The 20,282-nt window shown below is 37.9% G+C and overlaps 1 long non-coding RNA gene across 2 annotated transcripts in view; it reads left to right on the top strand.

Annotated features, from left to right (window-relative positions):
* The window catches only part of LOC145511426 (uncharacterized), a 451,478-nt gene that overhangs the window by 280,945 nt on the left and 150,251 nt on the right, over positions 1–20,282 (top strand). For both annotated transcript variants that reach the window (XR_014057843.1, XR_014057844.1), the window contains one exon: positions 12,799–12,939. This is a non-coding gene — a long non-coding RNA (uncharacterized LOC145511426). The remainder of the gene's footprint in view (positions 1–12,798; positions 12,940–20,282) is intronic.

The raw sequence follows: 20,282 nt of genomic DNA on the forward strand, positions 1-20,282 counted from the left end.
TTTGATGGCCTTATATTTAATTATTGTTGTTTTGAACTTTAACCCTGAATAATGCCGAAAGCAGATGTGTAACAGAGACATCAGAAATGAAAACCGAATAGTGATCTTAGGATAGTGATAAATATTTTTTTGTTATAGTGGAGTTTATATTAAAGTAAATATATTTTGGGGTCTAATATAGTGTGGCCTTTTCCTAATACTTTAAACAAAGTGTATGTAAGAAAATATAACGCTTTCTATTATATTGTAATTGATTTCTCCTATATCTTTACATACACAGACACACTATTGTGTTTTCTCAGCCCTTGTATCTCGTATTAAATGAAATAACATGGACATAATATTAAATAAAAGAACAAGGGTGAAGATAACTCAGCAGTTTGCGTCTGTGGCATTTTCTATTACTTATCCCGGGAGGCACTAAAGCGCGGCTTTTGTTGATTCACAGTAGGAAATAAAAGTTAAAGAAGTTGACTATGTAATCCATCTTTCCATACACAAATTAAATATCTCTCTCAGTGTTTGCATAGTGCTTATTGCAGAAGATAGAGAAATATGCCTTAGCACATCATCTAAGCAATTTTTCACTTGATATTTAGCAAGATGTGATGGATTTTGTAGACTAAAAATAGTGATAGTACCTAGATAACCAGCAATGCACTTCCAATTTTATTCTAAAGTTACAGAATAAGCAATAATGTATACAAGAAAGATCCTATATTAAATTTCATTAACTATATTTTCTTATTTTTTTCTATTCTTGTATGGCATGTGGGGTCTCACCGATAGGGGTGGAGGCTGTGGGAGCAGGAAGGGTAAAGTGACTGCCCCCTTCCTAGGGATAAAGAATACTTGCTAGGCAGCATCCCATTGATATGCAGGGCAATCACTCCTGAGTTCTACCTCCTTTTCTGCCTCCCTTTCTCAGGCTCCTGGAATCTGCACAACCCCCTTGTCCTGAATCACTCCACGACCAGGTACTGGAAACTAGAGATGACTTTGTAGTCCACAGCCCACTGAAGTTGCTCAGAAACCACCCAGTCCTAGCTAAGCATACTCAGCGGCTTACTTTGCCTTGTCCATTCCCTCATGAAAACCACAGTGAAGGCTGTGACTCACCCTTCTCTTCGTTCTGCTCACTCCTTTTACCCCCTGGCTGGCCCTGGTACTTCTCTTTGTGGCCCTGCATGGTGTGGCATGCCTCCTGTTCTTAGAAACTGTGAGTCACAAAATACCTTTTCAGTGGCAATCAACTCCTGATCTGTTGACCTGAAGAAAACCAAAATCCAAGGTTCATTTTAAAACATAATTTTAGGACATTTAGGACATCATTAAGATTAGCTTTGGTGTCGACATGAAAGAAAACATTGCCCCACACCCACCCCCAAATCCAGGGCATGGTTGGGAGGCAAATAGTAATGAAAAGTGTGTCTTTTCTGTTCATTCATTCATTCTTTCCTTCTCCAAACAATATTTGATTATGTGTTAGATGTGACTTTAAGGGGCTTCCTAGGTGGCTCAGCTGGTAAAGAACCCAAAAACCTCTCAAGGAGCTCAATACAGTGGGAGAACAGATAGGAACATCTTTGAGTTTAACCTAGATACTAGGTGTGAGGAGAGTGGCCATGAAACTGCTGGAGTGAAACGCCAGGCTGAAAATAATGAAGGCAAGAAGTAGTTCCAAGAGGCAATGATACTCTGTTGAGGTTTCCTTTTTCTTATTCTTCTTTGACAGTAAGAATTTTACCTTTGTTGAGGTAAAATGTATGTATGATAAAATATGCCTTTTAAGAGTGTTCAGTTCCATGACTTGACAAATGTATACAGTTGCATAACCATCAGCAAAATCAAGATACAATGTTTCTATCATCACAGAGTTGTTCTCTTTTATCTCTTTGCAATCAACCTTCTACTCTTACCCCTGCTCCTTGGCAATCTGTTTCCTGAACCAGTAGTTTTGCCTTTCTCAGAGCATCACGTGAACGAATTTATACATATGTGTACGTATGTATTTCAGTCCCCCCTGCCCTTCATTCTGTTTCTTGATTTTTGAGTCTGTCCAGTACCACACTGTCTTGATTTCTGTTATTTACTAGGATGTCTTGAAATCTAGTCTTGTAAGTTCTACAACTCGGTGCTTCATTTTCAAAATTGTTTGGAGTTGTTTTGTTTTGTTTTTTTTCTTTGTCTTTCCATATTAATTAGAATCAGCTCCTCAGTTTCTACAAAGAATTTCCTGATAGTTTGATTGACTTTCCAATAGGCCAACTTTAGAAGCACTGCCATCTTACTGATAATGGGTTTTCTAATCATGATCATTTCTTGTGCCTTTATTTAGGTCTTTAAAATTCGATCTCTGCAGTGCTTTATAGATTTTGGTGTGTAGCTCTTGCACATACCTGTTTAATTTACCCCTAAGTGTTTTATGTTTTAATGCTGTTATATTTGGTGTTATTTCTTTAATTCCAATTTCCAACCATTTTTTGTAAAAGTACACCTACTAAGATTTTATAGACCTCCACTCTGACCACCCAGCTTCTGCCATGCCGTCAAGGCTATATTTTATTACATGATTAAATATGGGGAACATAGCAAAATAAGACAAAATACTCAGCTATGATCTGTTTATGTTTTTTTACCCTTTTTGTTTATCTGGCAAAACTACCTCCCAAGAATAATTAGGGCCTGCTAACTGATTTCTTGATACCAATAGAAGAAAGGTTCATTGTCCTTTCTACCTGGTGTGCCAGATAGTTGTGCTGTAGCCAGTGAAGTGGGTGAAGTTGCCAGACGAGTAGTTGGAGGAATCATTGGGTAACATGACACTGCTTAAGTTGTATGTGAAATATATTCAGAAAAGAGTGGCTGAGAATATTGAAAGTATTCTGAACTTTATTGTTATAGTCATATTGATGTTTATTATATGGGCAGATATACAAATATGTATTTTATTTGTATTTATTAAGTTTTAAATAGATCTTTTTGGGTACAATGAGCTCAAAAGTTGGAAGTGCATACTTGGAAAAATTAGGTACTAAATTTCTGTTTTTCCAAAAAGTTGATGAAGAACATTTAGCTTATGCAAAATACTTGTTGAATATCACTGTGGTCCCCATGGTGGGTAGTAATTGTCATAGGAAACAGAAGACAAATATACTAAGGAACATCAGAATTAACTTCAAAAGTTAATAATTATATTAAAAGGAATGTTCCTGAAGACTGTGATTTAATGTGCAGCTGCAGATGGTATGTTTACATGTCACTGTGAAGTATCATTTATCATTTAGATAAAATGGCTGTTTAAAATAGCTTTTATTCAGTTTTTATTCTGGGTTATCTTGTGCAAGTATGAAAACTTAAACAGTAGCTGTGAATGTGTTGTTTTTAGCAGAAGAATATCTCCAATCATTAAATGATGTCAGGTTTATACCAGAATGTTCAGATCCTTCAAACAGAAAACTGGTTAATTCCAACAGTGGATCAGTTTTTTTTTTTTTCCAATCCAGTTTATGAAATCAAAGTAAAGGCTTTGGACATTGATTCTGTCAAATGTGAAATGTCTGATATTATGGTGGATGCTTTTGTGAAATTTAGTTAAAAGACTTACCATTCAAAATGAAATTATCTGGTTTTGCTGTATTACTAAAAATTATAGGGCATGGCATCACAGAAAACATTGTTGTTACTAAATTAAGAAAACTTGGAGCCATGTGCTTAGCATTCATTGGGGTAAGCACGTAATTTACCATTGTTCCTAGTCTATCAATGGTAACAGAATTAAGAGTTTAATTTACAGTTTAAACACATACACAATTTAGAGTAACTCAACTACAAAATTTTTATGTGAGAAGCTCTTCTGAATAAGAACAAGAAGTAATTTTAGGTAGCAGAGGTGCTTTCCATCTATTTTTGCTGCCCATAATTAACCAGATGTTAGAAATACTTTAGACTCTGAAATATTTGAAAATAAACATAAATGTTCTTCCATGATATTGAACATTTTGGTAATGTGTCATCTAAAATTTTTGTTTCATTTTTTCCAAAATCAGTTTGAAATAATTTAATGTGTTTGTGAATGGAACATCAAGAAACATCAGCTCTTACTGCTTTTTATTAAAATATAATTGTTCAAAATGAAATTTATGAACAGGTAGGTATTGCAGGGCACCTCTTCTAAAACAAGGGAAGATCAGAACAAATTAATATTATTCCTCTAATGGTATACAAGATTTCAGTTTGAAATTCTATAATTGTACTTTGCAATATTTCAAACTGTAGGAAACAGTATTTGATGGAGCTTCTATTTTTAACTGAAAGTGAAAGTGAAAGTTTCTCAGTCTTGTCCAACTCTTTGTGACCCCATAGACTATACAGTCCATGGAATTCTCCAGGCCAGAATACTGGAGTGAGTAGCCCTTCCCTTTTCCAAGGGATCTTCCCAACTCAGGACTCCTGCACTGCGGGTGGATTCTTTACCAGCTGAGCCACAAGGGAAGCCCAGGAATACTGGAGTGGGTAGCCTGTCCCTTCTCCAGGGGATCTTCCTGACCCAGGAATAGAACCATGGTCTCCTGCATTGCAGGTGGATTCTTTACCAACTGAGCTATGAGGGAAGCTCTTTTTAACTGAATAGGAATATAAATTTCTTTTTTACTTTGCTGGAATGAATTGAGTTTGAGGAGTTCTATGAGTTTTCAGCATTAATATTTGGTGAAAGGTGTTAAGAATATCTAAAATAGAGAAGACTTATTTGAAAAGTTTTATCTTGTAAAAATGGTTGTGTAGAAAGATTCTCTTAATTGACGCAAAAAGTCACTATCAGTAAATATATCAGGTTGAAATATTTACAAAGTTCAGTATGAAAATGTTGGAAACAAGAATATTCTCCATTTACCTGAGTTTGTTTGCTTACTTTGGGACTTAAATAGGGAATGACAGAGGAATGAATCAACATATTCCAAAAACTATATGTTTTAATTATCTTGGTTCTGTTTTCATTCCCCATATTTTCCCAATTATGTGGCTACTTATCTCATCAGTTTAACATTCAGAGATAGTTGCTATTATCAAATTGGTTTGTGTCTTTCCAAAGATGTATATTTATTTTAAAAGTCTTAAGATGTGATTCTTCTTCCTAGTACAAGATATTTCTTTGACTTAAATATTTTAACTATTTACTAGAGGTTGCATATTAAAAAAGAAAAAAGCACATTACCAACATTTTGGCAAAATATCTCACACTTACAAAATGAGCTTCAGGTATAAAAATCTACTTATTTATAATTTTTTTTACCTTGTCCATACCATTTCTATTCTATTCATTCCATATTTTCATTACTCTTTGTATCATTACTATAGTTACATTATATAGGGCAAGGGTCAGCAAACTGTGTTCTCCATGCCAAATTGCATAGAGACCAATAGCCTCCAAAGCCCAAAATATTTACTGTCTTCGTATTTATAGAAAAAGTTTGCTTACCCTGGTATAAGGGAAAAGTGGCTTAAAAGGTATTCTAAGGAGAGTTCAGTCAATGAAAATGGTACCTTCTTCCTGCTAGACCTACCGATAGAAAAAGGGGCTGACTTCACATCAGATTTAGGAGAAATAAATGGCAGTTGTAATTAGATTGCTGATGAACATCTGATGATACATTTTAATGAATAGGTTACATAAAGGGCATATAGTTAAGCATATTTTAGTTGATCTGTAGACTGAATTTTTATTAGATTATGGTTTTTATTAGCAATTAACATCTGTTAAAAACAAAACAAGATTTAGCAATGTCATTGAAGAGAGATGCTCCAGAGTAGTATTCCAGCATGATTTTCTTCTCCCCACGTCTCATCCTCTCTACGAGTATACACATGTATGCATATGCTTGGGATACTAGCATATCACACAAAAGGATACAAATATATACAAGTACATAAATATTGTATGTATAAGTTTATATATGTCTATAACATATTATCCTTTATACTATATTGTAAGTTGACTTGTTCAAATAAAATAGCGTGACCAGTTTTCTATAAAACTGCATCCCCAGTTTTAGTTTTCTATATTTTCTCATTGCAGGTATAAACGACAGTTGATTTAATTTACTTCTTAATTTGAGGAGCTTCATTGATTCATTTATTTACTATTAATATTATAAAAGTTCTGTGCTGACTATCTTGTAGTTAAATTTTTCACATCTTCTTAATTCATTACTTCTGTAATTTCTGGAAGTAGAATTTGTGGAACAAATAATGTAAGTGTATCAGTACTTTATTTTTATTGGTGAGTAGTATTCCAGTGTGTGGCTAAGCCACAACTGGTTTACCCATTGTCTTGTTCATGGATGTTTGGATTTTTGTAATATTTGGCTATTGTGAAGAAGACTATTGTAAACATTCTTGTACAAGTTTTTGTATAGATACATGTTTCCATTTATCTTGAATAGATAACCAGGACTAGACATGCTGGGCCATAGGTAGATCTGTGTTTTACTTATCAAAAAATGTCAGCAGTCCTCCAAAATGGTTGTATCTTTCACATTCTTACCAACAAAGAGAGACCATTGTTCCACTTTCTCACCAACTTTCCACTTCTCACTTTCCTCTGTTTTTAGCCATCTGTCATGTTAGAAGTAGTGTCTCAGTGTGGTTTTTAACTTGTTTTTCCTTGGTGACTAATAATATTGAGTACATTTTCTTGTCTTCTTGGATAATTAAATTTGTTTTTTGTCAATATCTGTTTAAGTCTTGTATCCATGTTATAAATTAGGAATTGTAGGGTATTTTTGTTGGTAATTTATGGGAGTTCTTTCTTCCAAATACAGGGTTTTTGTATTGTCCTGCAAATCTTTTTCCAAGTCTATGACTTGTTTATTCATTTCTTACTTGGTGTCTTTTGATAGGTGAACATTTTGTTGAAGTTCAGTTGATCACTTTCTGGGCACCACTTGTCCTTTTGTGTCTGCCCAAGCCTATCTCACAAGTCCTGCAATGAAAGAAATATTCTTTTATATTCTTTTCTGACAGTTTTTTTGTTTTTAATGATTACAATTTGGTTCTGTGATCCATCAGATTTTTCATATGAATGAATAAAGGAGTTGAACTCAAAAATTTCTGCTTAGATTTTCAGTTTCTTAGCCTCTCAACTGAGGTGTTTGGCAAATCAGAGAGATGATTGGGTAAGTGACCCAGAATGTAGGATTCTGGATAAAGAATTTTACCCACATTTCTAGTTGTTCTCAGGAGGGCTTTTCTAAAGCAAGGGGGCTTTTCCAATAGGATCAGAGAGGAAGTTATTCCCCTTGTTTTCATTTTCTCAGTTTTCCTGTATACCCAGAGATTGTTGTCTATTTACATTGATGTTTGTCAGGAATTTAGATTTAAACTCAATTCTGTTAGTTTTTTGAGTACTTATATATATGTGTGTGTGTGTGTGTGTATGTATGTGTGTGTGTATATATATATATATATATATATTTCATAGAAAGGCCAAAAAAAAAGAAAAAAAAGGAGAGAGGGAAAGAATTCTCTAATTTAGTTTTCCCAGCTGGAAGCTTGAGGAAGCATAGTGAAGATACTGTGGCCGGCTGAATATATCTGTAGAGGAGTGATGCTTTAAAGAAAAAGGGGTTTTTACTTTATGATTTGCTGAAATCAGCTGAGACTAACTCCTTCTTTTAGTGGCATCGCCAGCAGCGGCTCCCACATTACTTGGTTTATTATTTATAACGGGTACAAGTTTTCATCCTCACAGTGGGACTTCTGATACATGGCCTAGAGTACGTGCTAAACACTATAGAAGCTTCAGTAAATGTTCCACTTATCTGTGGCTACATGACAAATGATCCTAAATCTTGTTAGTTTAAGAGAGTTGAGTATTTAGCTAGGGCTTGGCTGGGTGGTTCTTTCATGTGGTGTGAATGGTCGTCACCTCACTAGTATCCAGCTAGTGTAGGGCTGCTCTAACCCCTCTGGGATGGTTTCACTGATATTCCAGAGCCTAGGTAGGGATGGCTGTAAGGCTGGACTCAGCTGGAATTGTCAACCAGATTGCTTATAGAGGTCTCTCCATGATGGCAACCTTGAGATGGTCAGACTTCTACTCAATAAAGCAGAAGATGGCATGGCCTTTTATGTGCTACCCTCTAGAGGTCATTGAGCATCACTTCTGCTTATTAGTTGAAGCATCTACTAGCTTACCTCATTTCAAGGGAGGGTGTGTAAGCCCTACTTCTTGTTGAGAGAAGTATCAAAGATTTTGTATCCACTTTCACTACCAGAATCTGCCTTCAATCTGGCTTGAGATCCATTATCTCATTTTAACTCATCTCCTGGACCAGATGACATTCTGAGTTCAGTTACTTGGGTGCAATTCTTTTTTTTTTTTTAAATAAAGATTTACTAGAACACAATTCTATCTATTTCCTTACATATTGCTGTGGCTACTTTCACACTACAACAGCAAATTTGAGTAGTTGCTACAGAAACCATATGTCCTGCAAAGCCCCAGATATTTGCTGTTTGGTTTTTTTTGCAGAATAAGTCTGTTGATCCTTGGTCTAGACAGCAATGTCCAATAGAATTTTCTGAAATGATGCAAATCTTCTATAGCTGCACTTTGTATTATGGGAGCTACTAGTCTCCTGTGGCTACTGACAACTTAAAACGTGGCTAATACAACTGAGGAACTAAGTGTTTACTTTAACAGCTGCATGTGGCTAGTGGCTACTGTGTTAGAGAATGCAAGAACAATAATTAGAAATAGCAAAATGTCTGCTCTTGAGCCATTTAGAATTAATTTTTCATATCTCAGTCTTGGAGGAGGTATATTGGATTGTGTTGGCATTTCTGTACCTCTGTGGTAGACGTGACTTGTACACTTCAATATCTAGTTCTTTCCTCCTTCTTAGCACAGGGAGGATTATGAACCCTCAACCCTTGGAAGCTAAGGGTAGATACCTGACTGATCCCAGGAAATAAAATGTGAGCAGAAACGACATGTATCACTTCCGGGTCAAAGCTCACATGTGCCAGTGCTCAACTCTGCAACTCACTCCATTGAGCATAATTCTTATTCTGGAGAATTGCGAACTTAAATAATGCCCTGTCTCCTTCCCACCTTCAACACACATACAGGCAAGGTACAGTGATGGGAGCTGGTCACATTAGCCAGTCTTGTTCAGTAATAAAGGGGAATGGGAGGTACATGACAGTCACTAGTAAAACACTTCCGAAATTCAGCCATGTACATATTGTCAATTTCATGAATGGGGCTCACTCTTGCTCTCTGTGAATGAGTCTCTCCAGCTCTTGGTTCAGCCTTCTGAGTAGTACTTTCCCTAAAACATAGCTGATATTGCAGCTGAGTAACTTTCTTCATCTGTTCTCTGCCTACAGATTTTGGCATTTTTATCCATCTTAGAAGCACTGTTGTTTAGCTGACAATGTAAGGCATCATCCTCTTAGAATTCTTTAGAAGCTTCTCTGTATAAGTGAAAGGGTGTTGGAGGTACCGATTTAAATCTTTCTCACATGTTGTTTTTAATCATAGCTTTTTATTTTTTAAAAAATTTAATTTCAATTGGAGGATAATTGCTTTACATTATTGTGTTTGTTTCTGCCATACATCAACATGAATCAGCTGTAGGTATACATATGTCTCCTCCCTCTTGAACCTCCCACCCACCTCCCACCCCATCCCTCCCCTCTAGGTTGTCACAGTTTCTCACATCTTAAGGAAAGATTTTACAGTCAAAGCTTGGATTCTTTGAGACTGTGTTTTATTTTCAATGCTCTGAATTTGGTCTTTTCCCTAAGGCTGAATCTTTGAGAACATAGAGTTGCTTGAAAAGACTCTCCTGGATTCCTTTACATTTCCTTCCAATTCTGTTAAAAAAAAATTGAAGAGTTCATTTTTTGATCGATTGCTTTCCCCTTTCATTGTCTTACACGCATTGAGGATAGGTCAGATGATATCTTCAACACAGTGCACAGAAAGTGCCTTAGTAAGTCATTGAATTCATTAAGTATATGTTATAGTCCAGGGAACAGTGTTGCCAAAATTTCTGCTATTGCATAATAATTTGTTTTCATCTAGCCTCCAAAATATTTTTTCTCACTTCAAGCCCTTTGACAGCTAGCTTGCATCCTTTCATGATTTTATTCATTTCCTGTTTCCCACATCCATGCCACGTGTTGTACCTTTAGTGTTACCATTTCTGTTATCAAATTCTGTAGCTGCATACGAAACTATCCCAAAATATAGGGGCTTACACCACCAGTCATTTTATTATTTGTCTTAAATTTCTGAGTCAGCCATTCAGGCAAGGCATGACTTGATTTTTCTTTTGATCAAGAGCATATTGATGGGAGGTCTCTCCATGACATTCTGCTAGTAGAAGGGCTCATGGGGCATACTGGCCTCAGTTACACATCTGGCACCTTGACATGGATGCCTGGAGGCAGGACTTAGCTGGGAGTGTTGACCAGCATGCCTACACATGGCTCCCCCAACATGGGCTTCTCAGAGCAGCAAGACATTTAACATGGAGACCCAGGGCTCTCTTAGAGAGTGTTCCATTGAATAGAGCACAGATTGCATGATCTATTAGCAGTTTAAAAAAATCTTGAAAGTCACAGAGTTGCATCTGCTGTGCTCTATTAGTCAAAGCCATCATATTTCCTCTGATTTAAAATGAGATTCCCACATTGTAAGGCTGCCATGTAAAATACCTGCTCTGATAGGATTAATTCTTTTTTCTTTTTCCAAGTTCATTTGCTTCTCTTGAGTACGAGGTCTGAGTATAGTTCTGCTAGGGGCTCCTCCACTTACTTCTCATCTTGGCATTTTATTTGTGTAATGGAAATTCCAGTCTCTAGTCCTTTTTTCAGTATTCATATAATTGCCTCCAAATATCTGGCACTTGCATGGGACAGTTAAAAAAAATGTTTTCTTGTAGTAACACAGACTTGTTTTACCACATTTCTGAACTGATTTTAAGGAAGTTTGAAGGTGAAAATTGGGGGCATCCATCCATATGCTTATGTTTTCATCTGGAACATGAAGAATAAATAAAGTTTCAAACCATGTTTACATTTAAAGAGGTAAATTAATTTTTAAAGGCTTGTTGAATTTAAGGTACCTGAGGGATACTCAGAGACAGATCTCTAATTGCTGTTTAGAATCATGAACAGAATTATTTATTGAAACCCAAGCTTTAACATCATAGTGAGCTCAGCTAAGTTTTGTAAATGAAAAGATGTTCATTTCCTTTCTTCTAAGCTCTTCCTTAGTTTCAAGGAGGGGATACAGGGCTTCTACTTCAGCCAGTTCAGTCTCAGTTCAGTCGCTCAGTCGTGTCCGACTTTTTGCCACACCATGGACTGCAGCACGCCAGGCTTCCCAGTTCAGTCTAGTTGAATATAATTAAACAAATATCTCAGGAATCATTATTATACGTTATGTAAGAATCTTCATGGTTTCTAGGAAACTGGAATGTTAATTTTTTGAAAAAAATTATTTGTTATTAAGGAAAGGCTTGGGAGGCCAGGCCAGTTCATGGGAGGAGGGAGAGAAATAATAGCGAACACCATGGAGATTGAGTCTAGCCTTCCTTTTATTGTTTTATTGATTTAATTTGATGATTCAATTATTTGTGCATCATTGTATCCAAATGCTGCTACTGCTAAGTCGCGTCAGTCGTGTCCGACTCTGTGCGACCCCATAGACGGCAGCCCACCAGGCTCCCCCGTCCCTGGGATTCTCCAGGCAAGAGTACTGGAGTGGGTTGCCATTTCCTTCTCCAAATGACTATCCCATTATTGAAATTTTATTTATTTATTTTTTTAATAAATTTATTTATTTTAGTTGGGGGCTAATTATTTTACAATATTGTGGTTTTTGCCATACATTGACATGAATCAGCCATGGGTTTACATGTGTTCCCCATCCTGAACCCCCCTCCCACCTCCCTCCCCATCCCATCCCTCCGGGTCATCCCATTGCCCCAACCCTGAGCATTTGTCTCATGCATCGAACCTAGAATGGTGTTCTGTTTCACATATGATAATATACATGTTTCAATGCTATTCTCTCAGAACGTCCCACCCTCACCTTCTCCCTCAGAGTTCATAAGACTGTGCTATGCATCTGTGTCTCTTATTCTGTCTCGCATATAGGGTTATCGTTACCATGTTCCAAATTCCATATATATGCATTAGTATACTGTATTGGTATTTTTCTTTCTGGCTTACTTCACTCTGTATAATGGGCTCCAGTTTCATCCATCTCAATAGAACTGATTCAAATGTATTCTTTTTAATGGCTGAGTAATATTCCATTGTGTATATGTACCACAGCTTCCTTATCCATCCGTCTGCTGATGGACATCTAGGTTGCTTCCATGTCCTGGCTATTATAAACAGTGCTACGATGAACATTGGGGTACACGTGTCTCTTTCAAGTCTGGTTTCCTTGGTGTGTATGCCCAGCAGTGGGATTGCTGGGTCATATGGCAGTTTTATTCCCAGTTTTTTAAGGAATTGCCACACTGTTCTCCATAGTGGCTGTACTAGTTTGCATTCCCACCAACAATGTCAGAGGGTTCCCTTTTCTCCACACCCACTCCAGCATTTATTGCTTGTAGACTTTTGGATAGCAGCCATTCTGACTGGCGTGAAATGGTACCTCGTTGTGGTTTTGATTTGCGTTTCTCTAATAATGAGTGATGTTGAGCATCTTTTCATGTGTTTGTTAGCCATCTGTATGTCATTATTGAAATTTTAAATTCTTTCCTTCTTTAGGTATCTTGGTGGTAAACAACAGAAATCATGAGCAACCAGTTTAAGCAGAAATTTGATTTATCTGTAGAAAACGGCACAGTTCATAGAATCAAGGACCTGGACTGAGGATGCAAGGTGAATGACAACACAGACCTTGGTAAGGTAGGTGCCAGAGCTTGTCCACGGTCTTTTCATGATGTAATTGCTCAGATGCCACTGTGAATAATCTCTGTCTCATATGCTTTGTTTCATTCCTGTGGCTTCAGAGTCCTGGGAAAGGGTGTCCAGTTGGCCAACCCTAGGACTCATGCTCAAGGCCTAACTTCCAGATGTCAGAAAATGAAAATTTCTGGTACAATATGACTTCTGTCATCCCTGACTACTACCAATACTCATGTACAGGAGTTTTCACCCAAAGTCAGAGGCTTTTTTTGATGCTGGGTTACTAAAAAACAAATGGCAAATGTTAACCCTGGCCACTCATTTGTCAGATTCTCTATGGATTGTTAGAGATGAAGTAGTTACCAAAAGATGTTCCCTGCTCTAAAGACTCTCCCATTATGACTTTAAAAAAAGGCCTGACAAAGTAGTGATTTATATTAGAGCACAGGGCATAGCTTCTGGACTAACTAGAGGGATTGCTGGCCTGCCCTAGACTTGGGGAGGCAGTCCATCATGTAAGCTAATGCTTCTTGAAGCACCCAAGCTTAGAATGAGAAGATAAATAGAAGTTAACCAATCTTGAGGGTGTTGAAGAGAGGTGTTCCATGCAGTCTTCAAGCTGCCCACTGAACAAATGTCCTTTATTCTGGTACTCTACACTTTGGGGAAGAAACTACAGGGACAGATAGTCCAGAAGGCTTGACCACACTAGGGAATGACAGATACTCTTCCACATTCTTCTCTGAATTACACTTGATGTGTAACTTTCCCACCACCGAGCTCGTAGACATACTTAGTAAAGATGAGCTGTCACTGTGTCATAAGCTTTACATGCATTATCTCCTTTGCTTCACTGGTCCTACCAAGTAGATAATACTATCTCCATCTTATAAATGTTGAAATAGACACCCATAGAGGTTAAGCTATTTTCCCAGGGTTACGTGGCTAACTAGTTCTGTCAGAAATTGAATCCTAGGTATTTTAACTTTAAAGCTAGTTTTCTTACCCCACACTGAATTCTGATTGTTTTATTCCCATTATAGTGCTTTAGATCCATAATGCTCTTATTTCTTTGCTTGTGGAGTGTATTTATTAACAATATTTGGAGGCTCTGCTCTATGGATAAGAGAACCAGGTGACCTTTCCTGTGTGCCTACTGTCTGGAGGATATGTGATCATGAAAGGCCCATCTTATGTCACCTATTCCTTCCTTATGACACTTATTAAATTTTTTTTTAATTTATGGCTGTTCTGGGTCTTCACTGATGCATGCGGATGTTCTCAAGTTGTGGCAAGTGGAGGCTACACTCTAGTTGCGGTGCGTGGGCTTCGAGTTGCAGTGGCTTCTCTTGTTGCAGAGTACGGATTCTAGGGCACACAAGCTTCAGTAGCTGCATCTTGCAGTCTCCTCAAGAGCATGGGCTCGGTAATTGTGATGCATGGGCTGAGTTGTGTGATCTTCCTGGACCAGGATGGAACCTGTGTCCTCTGCACTGGCAGGCAGATTCTTAACCACTGGATCACCAGGGAAGTCCTCAAGCAACTCTTGATTGGGTCCCACAGTGCTCACTGACTTAGTCAATTTCTTTGGACTTTTGACAGAGGTCTTCCTACTAGTTGGTAAAACAAACTTTAGGCATTCCAGTTTTGTTTTTTCAAAATGAGAGAATGAGAGGAAGGACTTAGTTCAGAATGAAAAGACTCTCCATCCATTAAGTAGAGGGAGAGTCACAAAGAATGTGGGGAAAGGACAGATGTGAGGCAGGTGGCGGGCGTCCTGGCCCATGTTAAAGGAGGTGGACAGAGGGTGTAGTTGTTGGTTCTAATTCCTAATTCTGGGCTCTTATGAGGAAAGATGAACCTTGTGTCTTTCGTTTTGTGACCTACTGTTTCATAAACACACATATGCGGTGCTGGGAGGTAGGGTGGGCTTTTGTTTCTTTCAGCCATAGCTAAAAAACCCAATGAATTCTACACACTTGATTAAAAAAAATGATACCAGTATTTGGTGGCACATAGGGCCATACAGTGGCTTCATTGATTATTTTTCTTTAAAAGCTTTAGTCACACAGGTCAATGTGTAGACTGGCAATTCTATACTTACTTTCCACTGGAAGTAGTTTCATAAGAGGAATTGATTCCAGGGCTCCTAAAATCTCTAGTATTACTTGAAGAGAAAATATCTGATGGTTCAGGCATACTATATGAACATTCTTTCATGTTAAAACTCATGTTTAAAAAGTGGGTCTAGGACATGTGTTAAATATATGTGGAGAGAAAGAAAGAGAAGGAGGACTAAAGAATTGCAACATTTCTAAATTGTAATTGAAGTATAAGTCAATTTGTATTATGATCCTGTTCAGTTCAGTTCAGTCGCTCAGTCGTGTCTGACTCTTTGCGACCTCGTGAACCACAGCACGCCAGGCCTCCCTATCCATCACCAACTCCTGGAGTCTACGCAAACCCATGTCCAACGAGTCAGTGATGCCATCCAGCCATCCCATCCTCTGTCGTCCCCTTCTCCTCCTGCCCCCAATCCTTCCCAGCATTAGGGTCTTTTCCAATGAGTCAATGCTTCCCATCAGGTGGCCAAAGTATTGGAGCTTCAGCTTCATCATCAGTCCTTCCAAAGAACAGCCAGGGGTGATCTCCTTTAGGATGGACTGGCTGGATCTTCTTGCAGTCCAAGGGACTCTCAAGAGTCTTCTCCAATACCACAGTTCAAAAGCATCAATTCTTCAGCACTCAGCTTTCTTCACAGTCCAACTCTCACATCCATACATGACTACTGGAAAAACCATAGCCTTGACTAGATGGACCTTTGTTGGCAAAGTAATGTCTCTGCTTTTTAATATGTTATCTAGATTGGTCATAACTTTCCTTCCAAGGAGTGAGCGTCTTTTAATTTCATGGCTGCAAGCACCATCTGCAGTGATTTTGGAGTCCAAAAAAATAAAGTCTGCCACTGTTTCCACTCTTTCCCCATCTATTTCCCATGAAGTGATGGGACCAGATGCCATGATCTTAGTTTTCTGAATGTTGAGCTTTAAGCCAACTTTTTCACTCTCCTCTTTCACTTTCTTCAAGAGGCTCTTTAGTTCTTCTTCGCTTTCTGCCATAAGGGTGGTGTCATCTGCATATCTGAGGTTATTGATATTTCTCCTGGCAATCTTGATTCCAGCTTGTGCTTCCTCCAGCCCAGCGTTTCTCATGATGTACTCTGCGTAGAAGTTAAATAAGCAGGGTGACAATATACAGCCTTGACATACTCCTTTTCCTATTTGGAACCAGTCTGTTGTCCCATATCCAGTTCTAACTGTTGCTTCTTGGCCTGCATACAGGTTTCTCAAAAGACCGATCAGATGGTCTGGTTTTCTCATCTCTTCCAGAATTTTCCACAGTTTATTGTGATCCACACAGTCAAAGGCTTTGGCATAGTCAATAAAGCAGAAATAGATGTTTTTCTGGAACTCTCTTGCTTTTTTGATGATCCAGCGGATGTTGGCAATTTGATCTGTTTCCTCTGCCTTTTCTAAAACCAGCTTGAACATCTGGAAGTTCACGGTTCATGTATTGCTGAAGGCTGGCTTGGAGAATTTTGAACATTACTTTACTAGCATGTGAGATGAGTGCAATGATGATCCAGAGGTTAGTTTAAAAAATGAAAAGTAAATAGTTCACCCTTAACTAACTGCTTCCCTGCTGGCTTCCCTGGACTTCCCTGGTAGCTCAGATGGTAAAGCGCCTGCCTACAATTCGGGAGACCCAGGTTCAATGCCTGGGTTGGGAAGATCTGGAGAAGGAAATGGCAACCCACTCCAGTATTCTTGCCTGGAAAATCCCATGGACAGAGGAACCTGGTAGGCTATAGTCCATGGGTTTGCAAAGAGTCCGACAGGACTGAGAGACTTCACTTTCACTTTCACTAATTGCACTATTTCAAAGAGAAAGAACATCCAGCTCTGGTAAATTACCTTAGGTTCAAGATCCATATTCTTTGTTTCTACCAGATCTTCAATGTTTGAAACAATCATGTTCCCATGTGAATAAATTTTTTCAGCAGGCACTCCATATATAGCTGGAGATTTCCTCTCCACTTCTTAATATTTCATCATGTTTTCTATAGGAGTTTTCTTAGTATTGATAGTATGATTTATTGATAAAGTAGTTTTTCTGATTACCAAAATTGCCAGTAGTATATTTTTCTCCCATTCCAAGTAAATAAGCCCTTGAGAAATTATTCTGAATCAATTCTAAATCTGGACTGAGAAAGCTGAAGGAAAAATCTGCAGTAACTATTTTATGTTTATTTTGCATCACACATTGTACAGTGCTAAGAGAAGAGCAAATACTTTAATTAAAAGAAACAATTTTCTTAGGAAAAACAATTGCTATGTTTGCTAACCGAAGCTAATGTGTTGCATACCCAAACTGGGGCTTTAATACATGCCACCTTTTTAAACACCAACCAGTGGTACTTGTAACTGTATATTTATTCAGTGTGATTGATAAAAATGCTTAATTAAATACTATGAAGGGTAATGCCTAGCTTTTTTTTTTGTCAGATAAATTGAAACCATGAGCTTCTGAGATTATAATTGTGTAATTAAATAAAAACATCCAAAGAATAGAAAAGCCACCAAAAACAAGAAAAGTTTGCCAAGAAAAGCTGCCAAAGTTCAAGATGGTTTTAAAACACTTGGTTGTATAAACACTAGATAGAAATTGCCCGACTTGTTTCTTTTAACTGACCCCTCTCTCTTCTTTCTTTCTTTTTTTAAATATTGTTTTTAATCTACTAAAGATAAAAAAAATATTGTAGTGGTTTTGCCATACATTGACATGGATCTGTTCACCATGTATCTACAGTATGCAGTGACTATAGGAGATAAGAATTGAAGAAAATACAGACCTTTCATCAAAGAGTCTTTGGATTAATTGTAGAGGATTGATTGTCTCATAAATAACACAGATAATAAATGTGTAGGAAAAAAGAAAGCAAATAATACTATCAAGTTGAAGGGAGGAAACTCCATTCTAAGTGATTAAAGTTTGACAAGTTTTCTGATTAATCAAATAGACTGCATCATTGACTTTATTTTAAACTCTTTTTGATACAGAGAAAGTGAATATTTCACTAGCAGTCAAACTCTAAATTGGCCCCATATCTCAGTATTAGCCATATATCATAGCCGTATTATCCTCAGCTTAATTATTTATTTCTGCACTTGTATATTTTAGCAAATTAGCATTAAATACTTTCCAAAAGGTGTTTAATTCTTTGATAAAGTAATTTGTACAAGTGTTCAGCTATCTAACAGCTAAAAACAGCTGTACCCTGATCCTTCCCTACCAACCTCCTGCTGCTACATTGTTTTCCAGAAAAATTATTTTAATCCAATTTAGCTGTTTCATCTGGGATTTACCTCCATGTCTTTAAATAACAAGATTATCCTGCACACTTAATTTTTTTAAAATGATATAGCTACACCAAGAATGACAATTTGGAAAGTTTTCTATCATGCAAGTCTATTTGTTCTGTCTTCCGAAAACAATAACTAGTTTTCATTTTACAATTTGAAAAATTAATTTATACCTCAGCCTTTCTGAATAAAGGCATAATGTAAGTTTCCATTTGACAACCATATTTTCTGGTGTCAATTCAATTTATAGAATTTATTTGCGCAGTTCAGTTCAGTCACTCAGTCATGTCCTACTCTTTGCAACCCCATGGACTGCAGCATGCCAGGCTTCTCTGTCCATCACCAACTCCCAGAGCTTACTCAAACTCATGTCCATTGAGTTGGTAATGCCATCCAACCATCTCTTTCTCTGTCATCCCCTTCTCCTCCTGCCTTCAATCTTTCCCAGCATGAGGATCTTTTCAAATGAGTCAGTTCTTCGCATCAGGTGGCCAAAGTATTGGAGCTTCAGCATCAGTCCTTCCAATGAATATTCAGGGCTGATTTCCTTTAGAATTGACTGGTTTGATCTCCTTGCAGTCCAAGGGACTCTCAAGAGTCTTCTCCAACACCACTTTTGAACACCAGTTCAAAAGCATCAATTCTTTGGTGATCAGCTTTCTTTATAGTCCAATTCTCACATCCATACATGACTACTGGAAAAACCATAGCTTTGACTAGACGGACCTTTGTTAGCAAAGTAATCTCTGGTTTTTAATTTGCTGTCTAGGTTTGTCTTTTTTTTTTTTTTTGTATAGCAGAGTTTTATTAAAGTATAAAAAGGGACAGAGAAAGCTTCTGACATAGATATCAGAAGGGGGATGGAGAGTGCCCCCTCGCTAGTGTTAGCAAGGGAGTTATATAGTTTTTTAATTAGTTATTACAATAAATCAAAAGAGTGTCTCAAGGTTGTAAAGATCTTACTAGACCCACTCCCATAATTTACATTTTAAGATAATAGGATTAGACAGAAGGTTTTCAGGAAGGAGAAACTGTCTTCAAGCAGGATACACTGTTGTTATATCATCCTTAGTATAGAGTTTAAACTGAGTTATTTGTTGTGTAATCATCAGGCTTAAAGATGTTTTATGTGACAAAGACTAAGGAATATAGAGGAAAAAAAGATGTTTGTTTCCTCCTCCTTGAGAATTTCAGACCCCTATCTCCTGCTCCAGAGTCCAGAGCCCTCTCTCCTCCTCAGGGACCCTGGAATTCTTATCAACCTGCCTAGGAATTGACTCTCTCATTCCCCCTTTTTCTTTTAGGAGAATTATGTTGCCAAGGGAAAGGGGCATCATTTTCATTCCATAACTACTTCCTGCTGTGATGAGGCACTGTCCTTGAATTGTTCAGGCAACATATTCTCCTAACCCTCATATTGAGGGTCTCTGACCCGGGGACCCCAAGTAATAATTGACCCAGACTTGCCCGTGAGTGTCCAGGAGTCTCCGGTGGAGGTATGGGTTGGTGGTGGCCTGCTGCAGGGTTGAGGGCACTGAGAGTAGCAGTGCCTGCATGGGAACTTTTGAAGGAGGTCTCCATTATATTCATTGCCTCCACAATAGTTTGGCCTCAGGTCAAGTAACAGGGAGGGAACATAGCCCTGCCCTTCAACAGAAAATTGGATTAAAGATTTACTGAGCATGGCCCTGCCCGTCAGAACAAGACCCAGTTTCCCCCTCAGTCAGTCTCTCCCATCAGGAAGCTTCCATAAGCCTCTTATCCTTCTCCATCAGAGGGCAGACAGACTGAAAACCACAGTCACAGAAAACTAACCAATCTGATCACCTAGACCACAACCTTGTCTAACTCAAGGAAACTATGAGCCATGCTGTGTAGGGCCACCCAAGGCGGATGGGTCATGGTGGAGAGTTCTGACAA

Source organism: Giraffa tippelskirchi, chromosome 6, assembly GCF_054371585.1.
Source record: "Giraffa tippelskirchi isolate mGirTip1 chromosome 6, T2T-mGirTip1v1.2.pri, whole genome shotgun sequence".
Classification (NCBI taxonomy): Eukaryota; Metazoa; Chordata; class Mammalia; order Artiodactyla; family Giraffidae; genus Giraffa; species Giraffa tippelskirchi.